The sequence below is a fragment of the Cervus elaphus genome, chromosome 19 (assembly GCF_910594005.1).
Source record: "Cervus elaphus chromosome 19, mCerEla1.1, whole genome shotgun sequence".
NCBI classification, from domain to species: Eukaryota; Metazoa; Chordata; class Mammalia; order Artiodactyla; family Cervidae; genus Cervus; species Cervus elaphus.
Window position 1 is genome coordinate 3,938,356 of NC_057833.1, and position 8,996 is coordinate 3,947,351.

Sequence of the window (8,996 nt, forward strand, 5' to 3'; positions counted from 1 at the left end):
AGTCCCTCCATACAGATTTCTTAGGAGGCAGGTCAGGTGGTCTGGTATTCCCATCTCTTTCAGAATTTTCCACAATTTATTATGATCCACACAGTCAAAGGCTTTGGCATAGTCAATAAAGCAGATGTTTTTCTGGACCTTTCTTGCTTTTTCAATGATCCAACGGATGTTGGCAATTTGATGTCTGGTTCCTCTGCCTTTTCTAAATCCAGCTTAAACATCTGGAAGTTCTCAGTTCACGTACTGTTGAAGCCTCGCTTGGAGAATTTTGAGCATTACTTTGCTAGCGTGTGAGATGAGTGTAATTGTGCGGTAGTTTGAGCATTCTTTGGCATTGCCTTTCTTTGGGATTGAAATGAAAACTGACCTTTTCCAATCCTGTGGCCACTGCTGAGTTTTCCAAATTTGCTGGCATATTGAGTGCAGCACTTTCACAGCATCATCTTTTAGAATTTAGAAATAGCTCAGCCGGAATTCCTTCACCTCCACTAGTTTTGTTCATAGTGATGCTTCCTAACACCCACTTGACTTCCAACTCCAGGATATCTGGCTCTAGGTGAGTGATCACAGCATCGTGGTTATCTGGGTCGTGAAGATCTTTTTTGTATAGTTCTTCTGTGTATTGCTGCCACCTCTTCTTAATATCTTCTGCTTCTTTTGGGTCCATACCGTTTCTGTTCTCTATTGTACCCATCTTTGAATGAAATGTTCCACAGATATTTATGTACAATATATGTTACCTGTTTTATTCACTTGCCATTGCTTCTCATATTTCAGACCATCATTTTATGATCCTTTTCTTCTTTTAAAGTAAATATTTAGAAGTTCTTTTAGTGGAGGTCTCTTGATGGGAAATTACTTTTGTTTATCTGAAAATGTCTTTATATCACTTTCATTTTTTAAAAAAATTGATTGGATCTACAATGCAAGACTGACACCTTCAAGATGCTATTATTTCATTCATTCTGATTTTTATCATTGCTGCTGTACTTTATGATCTGTCCCTTTTCTCTGCTTTTGGGATCCTTTTGTCTTTGCTGTTCCACAATGCTGTATTTATACCTGGTTTTATTTTACTTGGAAAAATAGATTTATATCTGTGATCACTTGTGGAAAATTCTCAATCATCACCCCTTCAATTATTCCTTTTCCCAGTTCTCTCTTCTTTTTGGGTTCAAAATAATGTTTCTTTTTCCTCTTCTTTTCTCCATATCTCTTAGCTTGTTTTATATTTTTCATCTTCTTATCTCTCTATGCCGCACTCTGGGAAGTTTCTTCTGCCAAATGTTCCAATTCATTGTTTGAGTATGTTTCACCTGTTATCAGACCGCTAGATTGAGCTTTTTAATTCCTAAAAATCCATGTTTTTTATTTCTAGAAATTCTATTTTATTGCCACACAGATCTTTCTCATCATTCCTGGTATTCTCATTGCTTGCCCACCTTTGTGGTTCCATACTTTATTTCTTTAAACATTTGTTACCGAGTTATTCTGTACTCTGTACATAACAATTTCAACATCTAAATAAGTTGTATTAGTTTTTCTCTGACACATAGTGGCTTGCCTCCTGTGTACCTGGTGATCTTAGATTATGAATTTATATTTCCTGAATCTTACATAAGTGAGAATCCTAATGGCTTAACTTGAGGACAGTTCCTTTCAAAGATAATTTGTGTCTGCTTCCGCTGTGTGTCCGGGAGTGCTAGAAACCCTTTAAACCAGGGCCACTTTACAGCGTTCTCTGATGTCCCCTGTGTGCCGGTGTCCCCTGAACGCAGGAGCATCAGATTCACCTCCTCGCACAGAGCTGCTACGGTCTGCACTCAGACCGACTGCCTCTCTCCCGCATGCATGGAGATCCCCGCTCTAATTCTGCTCAAGACATTTCTCCTTATTTGGTAGGAAGAGGAGTCTTTGAAGATTTTCTTGATTTCTGAGAACCAAGCAAAACATGAGAAAGTGTTTTTGATCCAGGCCTAGTTGTTTTGCAGCTGGATGATTCCCTCACAACATCTAGTCCACCGTGATGCCAGAGGTAAAAGTCACACTCATAATTCTACATCTTCTGTGTTTCACCCAATAACTATAAACTGAACATAGGTTTCCAGCTTGGGTACTGCCTGGTGCTATTTACTGAGGCAAGGAACATGGAGATTTGAACACAAAGAAGGGAGATGTTCAGCTTCGGTGACTTTTAGTGAAAACGTTGCTTGGCAGTGAGAGACAGAGCCGTGTAGTTCAGGAGAGACGGCATCAGAAATGAGGGACGGAGAGCCTTTCACCGTGAAAGCAGGACGAGTGGCCAGAGAAGTTAGGTGGGAACTCAGAAGCCAGTAAGTCATAAATGCACAAGGAAAAGTTTCTCCAAATGGTAGGAATGGACAAAAGTAGCAAAACTTAGAAATCAAATAAGAGAAGGGTTGAAAGGCACTCAAATATCATGTGATATGACATATATGGAATCCCAAAAATGATAGGAAAGGACTTATTTACAAAACAGAAATAGCCCTAGAAAACAAATTTATGGTTACCAAAAGGGGGAAAGGGATAAATTGGGAATCTGGGATTAACAGATACACACCACTGTATATAAAATAGACAAAGTCCTACTGTATAGCACAGGAAACTACATTCAATATCTCATAATAATCTATAAATGGAAAAGAATCTTGAAAAGTATGTTATATATATGTATATGTGTATATATATCTCTCAGAATCACTGCTTCATATCTAAAACTATCACATTATAAGTCAGCTATACTTCATTTTTTAATGTAAAAAGAAACACCTTGTCCTGTAATGATTCTCAGCTTCATAAATAACATCCCAGAATCCACAGATGAAATGAATGCCTCAAAAACTTTAAGTGCAGGGAGAAGAATCGGCCTTAGACAAAACACTGGAAACCTTCATTATAATAGCAGTGTATGATTGTAGTTTTTTCACTTTTTTACTGCAGTGTAAGATACATACAGAAAAGAGAACCAATCATAAATGCATACCATGATGATTTTCACCAAGTGAACTCAACCAGTTAACCCACACCTAGATCAATAAACAGGATAATATCAGAAGCCCAAGAATTCTCTTCTTGCTCATGTTAAGTACTACTCTTTGCTCAGGATTTTAACTACTTTTATGACTTTTCAGAACTCAGGATAATTTTGCCTATTTCTGAACTTTAGATAAAAGTCTGCTTACACAGTAGGTCCTTTTTTGTGACTCTTTCTGGCTTCTTTCCCTCAAACGTTTGTGATAGTCATCCATATTTTTGCATGTAATTGTAGTTTGCTCATTCTCTCTGCTGTATGCCATTATGTGACTACATCATTATTTATTCCTTACACTGTCAGTGTGCATTTGGTTAGTCCCTAGGTTTTTGCTATTATGAATATAAACTTTTCTGTGCATGTGTTTTGGTGAGCACATTCCTGGGACTGCTCATAGGGTTTAGGGTCACTAGAAACTATGAAACAACATTCTGAAGAGGTTTTATCCCAGAACGAGCCATGTAGGAAAGTTTCAGTTACTCCCCATCTTCACCAACATTTGGTATTATATCTTTTTAATTTTAAACATTTTACTGGGTATGGATCTTGCATCCCCATGTGTGTGCGCCTAACCTCAGCTGGTCTGCCCCAGACCACCTGAGCGCCAACCCTAGTCCCCCATGCGGCCCCATTTCTGCTCCAACAAGATGAAAGAAACTATCATGAACCAGGAGAAACTCGCCAAACTTCAGGCACAAGTGCGCATTGGTGGGAAAGGAACTGCTCGCAGAAAGACGGTGGTGCATAGAACAGCTACAGCAGATGACAAAAAACTTCAGTTCTCCTTAAAGAAGTTAGGGGTAAACAATATCTCTGGTATTGAAGAGGTGAATGTGTTCACAAATCAAGGAACAGTGATCCACTTTAACAACCCTAAATTTCAGCCATCTCTGGCAGCAAACACTTTCACCATATTACAGGCCACGCTGAGACAAAGCTACTGACAGAAATGCTCCCCAGCATCTTAAACCAGCTTGATGCCGACAGCCTGACCAGTTTAAGGAGACTGGCTGAAGCTCTGCCCAGACAGTCCGTGGATGGAAAAGCACCACTTGCCACTGGCGAGGAGGAGGAGGATGAAGTTCCAGATCTTGTGGAGAATGTTGATGAGGCTTCCAAGAATGAAGCAAACTGAATTGAGTTAACTTCTGAAGAAGATAAATCTTGAAGAAGTTACTGGGAGCTGCTATTTTATGTTATGACTGCTTTTTAAAATTTTGTTTATAGATCTGATAAAATCTAGATCTCTAATATTTTTAAGCCTAAGCCCCTGGACACTGCAGCTCTTTTCAGTTTTTGCTTATATACAATTCATTCTTTGCAGCTAATGAAGCTGAAGAAGCCTAAGAATAAAGTTTGAGACAAAGATAAATTTTAAAAAAATAAACATTTTACTGGGTATGTAATGGCCATTTATTATGGCTTTAATCTGCATATTCCTAATGGCAAATCTGTATTGGTGAGCATCTCTTTCAAATGTTAGTCAGTCACTTGGACACTTTTGTGAAGTGCTTGCAGTAGTACTGACAATGCAGTCATTCAAGTAGATGTATCTTAAGTTATCCTTTCTTTTCGAAAAATCAGATAAGTTGAGAAATAATGAAAGAGAATTTAGTTGTGATTTGTCTGATGGTGAGCTTTCAAAGGCATGGGAATGGTAAACACATTTGTATAAAGGTGTCTGACAGCAAAACTTAAAATACAAAGTATGACAATTCAGTTAATCTAATGGACTAGATATTACCAGTTTCTCCTGTTCTTTCTTGCTAACAGAATCATAAGTTTACTTGGGAGGTAACTATTTAATTTAAAATAATTCCAAAAGTTTGGTGAGCATCCAGTCCTCCACTGGCCAAAAATTGTCTAGTGGAAAACTACTTTTCCCCTGATAAGTTTTTAAAAAAAAAAAAAAAAAGGCCAATATAAGCTTTCTACCTTTAACCTGCCTTTCCACTGGTCCAGATGGTGACGATGCCGTGCTGAGACGGGGCGGCCATCTGTGACTATGCTGAGGACGGTGGAGCAGCTGGGAGAAGGGACCTGCTTTCTCAAGGGCCTCACCAGCCACGCACCGCTGACCCCAGATTCTTGTTACGCTGGATAAATAAATTCCTTACTTGGTTAAGCCAGTATATAGTCAGCCTCGGTTAAGTGCAATTACACCCTTTGCTCACCAGAACATCCATTTTCCTAGCCCCGCTCAGGTCCTTAAGGTTCATCCAGTGTCATTTTCTCCATAATGAGCTGCGCATTCGAGGAAACGCTTTACAGTCACCGCATCCCTACTGTGCCTGAGCTGGCCGTATCACGGCTTTCCGTGACCGCCGTATCACGGAAAGCCGCCCCATCAGTTTTGTTGCAGTCCTATTACGTTGTGCCCTGGAGGCGTCAAGGGTTCATGTCCTTTCCTAAATTTCACACAAGCTCCTCACACAAGTTCTGTCACACACAACTCCCTAAGGGTTTTGATTTATTTTCTCTAATTTTTTTGTTGTTCAGTTGCTCAGTTGTGTCTGACTCTTTGCAACCCCACGGACTGCTGCACACCAGGCCTCCCTGTCCTTCACCATCTCCCAGAGCTTGCTCAAACTCATGTCCATTGAGTCGGTGATGCCGTCCAACCGTCTCGTCCTCTGTCGTCCCCTTCTCCTCCTTCCTTCTATATTTCCCAGCATCAGGGTCTTTTCCAATGAGTCGGCTCTTCGCATCAGGTGGCCAAAGTATCGGAGCTCTCTGATCTACCACATGCAAAAAGAGGATTCTTGAATCATAGCTGAAGCATCTCATTCCAAGGAAATTGTGCTTGAATTTGAGGAGTGGGTTGTAGAATTCCAGGGGAAGAGGGCGAGGCCCGTAGAAGCACTGGCCATCTTGTTATCTGATATGTGAGACAGATGCGGGCACTCTGGCACAATCCTCCCCAAAGAGATAATACATCTAATTTTTCTTGATCTCAGTCCCAGAAGGCAAGCAATGAAATTTAATTTAATTAAGTAGATAGCCTTCCCCAAAAAGCATTAAAAGGAGGCTTTAAATTTTTGTGGTTGGTCTTCTCTATTTTTTTTTTTGCAATTCATGTCCTTTACTTGGTCTTCTCTAGTATAGCTCTGATTTCACTTCTAGAGAGAATGTTTCTAGGTCTACAAACATACTGATGAGCAGAGAACTAAAAATGTAAATTAAACAATTACGCATTACATTTACGAGTAGCTCTTAAAGTGAATATTAAAATATGGGGGAAGGGATAAACTAGGAGTTTCAGATTAACAGACACACACCACTAAAAATAGGCAACGAGGACCTGCTGTGTCGCGCAGGGAACCACGTTCAATATCGTGCGACAGCCTGTAATGGGAAAGAACCTGAAAAATACACACACACACACACACACACACACGTGTGTGACTGAATCACTTTACTGTACATCTGAAACTAATACTTTATAAACCAACTAAACACCAAAAAATTAAAAATACATATGTGTTTTTAAAATATCATTTGGCATTTAAAGAACATTGGCTTCCCTGGTGGCTCAGTCAGTATCCACCTGCCAAAGACGGAGATGTGAGTTCAGTCCCTGGGTGGAGAAGATCCCCTGGAGAAGGAAATGGCAACCCACTCCAGTGTTCTTGCCTGGGAGATCCCATGGACAGAGGAGCCTGGCAGGCTGCAGTCCATGGGGTTGCAAGTCGGACAAAACTTCCTAACTAAGCGCCCCCCCACCACATCATCACCACCCCCGCCTGCAGCACCTTCACCTCTGTGGAGAAACAAATAGTAGGTAGCTAACTGTGGGCATGACAAGACTCTCAAAGACCATGTTAATGCCCTACGTTGCCTTGCCATTTCGGGCTTGGCCAGACTCACGTAAAGTGACTCCTGTGAGAAACGTTGGCAAAGATTTGAATGTGCACTTTACAAAAATGGTTCACAAGGTCAATAACCACAGGAAAAGGCGCTCAACTGCTTTAGTCACCAGGAAAAGGCAAATTAAACCTACAGTCTACCATCTTACACCCATCAGGAGGGCTACGATTTGAGAAACAAATGTTGGCAAGATTGTTGGGAAATTGTAACCTCTGCGCACTGGTTGGTGGAAATGTAAATAGTGTAGCTGCTATGTACAATAGTACCGCAGTTCCTCAAAAAATTAAAAATAGATGTATCACATGATCCAGGAATTTTACTTACGGGTATGTACTCAAAAGAGCTGAAAGGAACTTAAATACATATTTGTACACCCATGTTCATAGTTGCAGTATTCACAGTAACAAAAAGGGTGAAGCAACCCACCTGTTCATCAATGATTGAATGGATAAACAATACATGATATATACATACAATGTATGTAAGGAATTTCCTTCCTAAGGAAGGAAATCCTACCGTATCAATGAACTTTGAGGATATTATCCTAAGTAAAATAAGTCAGTTATAAAAGGACAAATAATACATCCTTTTCCTACAGGAGGCACCTAGCGTTGTCAAATTCAGAGACAGAGAGCAGGAGAGTGGTTAACTGGAGCTGGGGGAAGGGAAATGAAAAGCTATGACTTACTCAGTACGGAGCTTCAGTTCTGCAAGATGAAGAGTTCCGTGGAGGAATGGTGATGACGGCAGTAGCACCACACTTCAAGGTCCCCAACACCACTGAACCGAACAATTAAAAATGGTTAATGGGCCTCCCCGGTGGTCCAGGGGTTAAGACTCCGTCCTTCCCACATATATGGAATCTAGAAAAATGGTACTGATGGACCTGTTTCAGGGCAGGAATAGAGATGCAGGCAGAGGATGAACTTGTGGGCACAGCAGGGGTTGAAGGGGGTGGGATGAGCTGGGAGCGTAGCACTGACACATAGACATTACCGCGTGTAAAGTTCACCGCTCGTGGGGGGTTGATGTATAACAGGGAGCTCAGCCCAGCGCGCTGTGACGGCCGAGAGGGGCGGGATGGGGCCGGGGTGGGAGAAAGATTCGAGAGGGAGGGGATATATGTGTACTTACCGCTGATTCACGTTATTGAATGGCAAAACCAGCACAACATTGTAATGCAATTACCCTCCAACTTAAAAAAAGCAGTCTCTTTACAATAAATATATTCAGTTCAGTTGCTCAGTCATGTCTGACTCTTTGTGACCCCATGGACTGCAGAACACCAGGTCTCCCTGTCCACCAACTCCCAGAGTTTACTCAAACTCATGTCCATTGAGTCGGTGATGCCATCCAACCATCTCATCCTCTGTTGTCCCCTTCTCCTCCCACCTTCAATCAGAATCGGGGTCTTTTGAAATGAGTCAGTTTTTCACATCAGGTGGCCAAAGTATTGGAGTTTGAGCTTCAGCATCAGTCCTTCCAATGATTATTCAGGACTGATCTTTAGGATGGACTGGTTGGATCTCCTTGCAGTCTAAGGGACTCTCAAGAGTCTTCTCCAACACCACAGTTCAAAAGCATCAATTCTTTGGCGCTCAGCTTTCTTTATAGTCCAACTCTCACATCCATACATGACCACTGGAAAAACCATAGCTTTGCCTAGACAGACCTTTGTTGGCAAAGTAATGGCTCTGCTTTTTAATATGCTGTCTAGGTTGGTCTTAACTTTCCTTCCAAGGAGCAAGCATCTTTTAATTTCATGGTTGTACTCTGAATCTATTTCTCACAGGCTATAAATATATTATTATGACCTAAAAAAAAAGACTCCATGCTTCCACTGCAGGGGGCACAGATTCAATCCCAGGTCAGAGAACTAAGACCTCACATGCTGTGTGGTGCAGCTATCAATCATTAAATAAACTAAAAATGTTTATGATGGCAAACTTTATGTGGACATTATTGCAATTCATTTTAAAACTAAAAAACAAAAAAAACCCACAGTACCACTACAGACCTATCAGAATGGCAAAAAATAAAAACAGGTAAAAACTGCCAATCATGACCAACCAGAACT

General features: G+C 40.9%; 1 pseudogene; it reads left to right on the forward strand.

The window, feature by feature from the left end:
• Positions 1-3,699: 3,699 nt before the first annotated feature.
• Positions 3,700-4,425, forward strand: LOC122675699 (annotated as a pseudogene).
• The last annotated feature ends 4,571 nt before the right edge of the window (positions 4,426-8,996 follow it).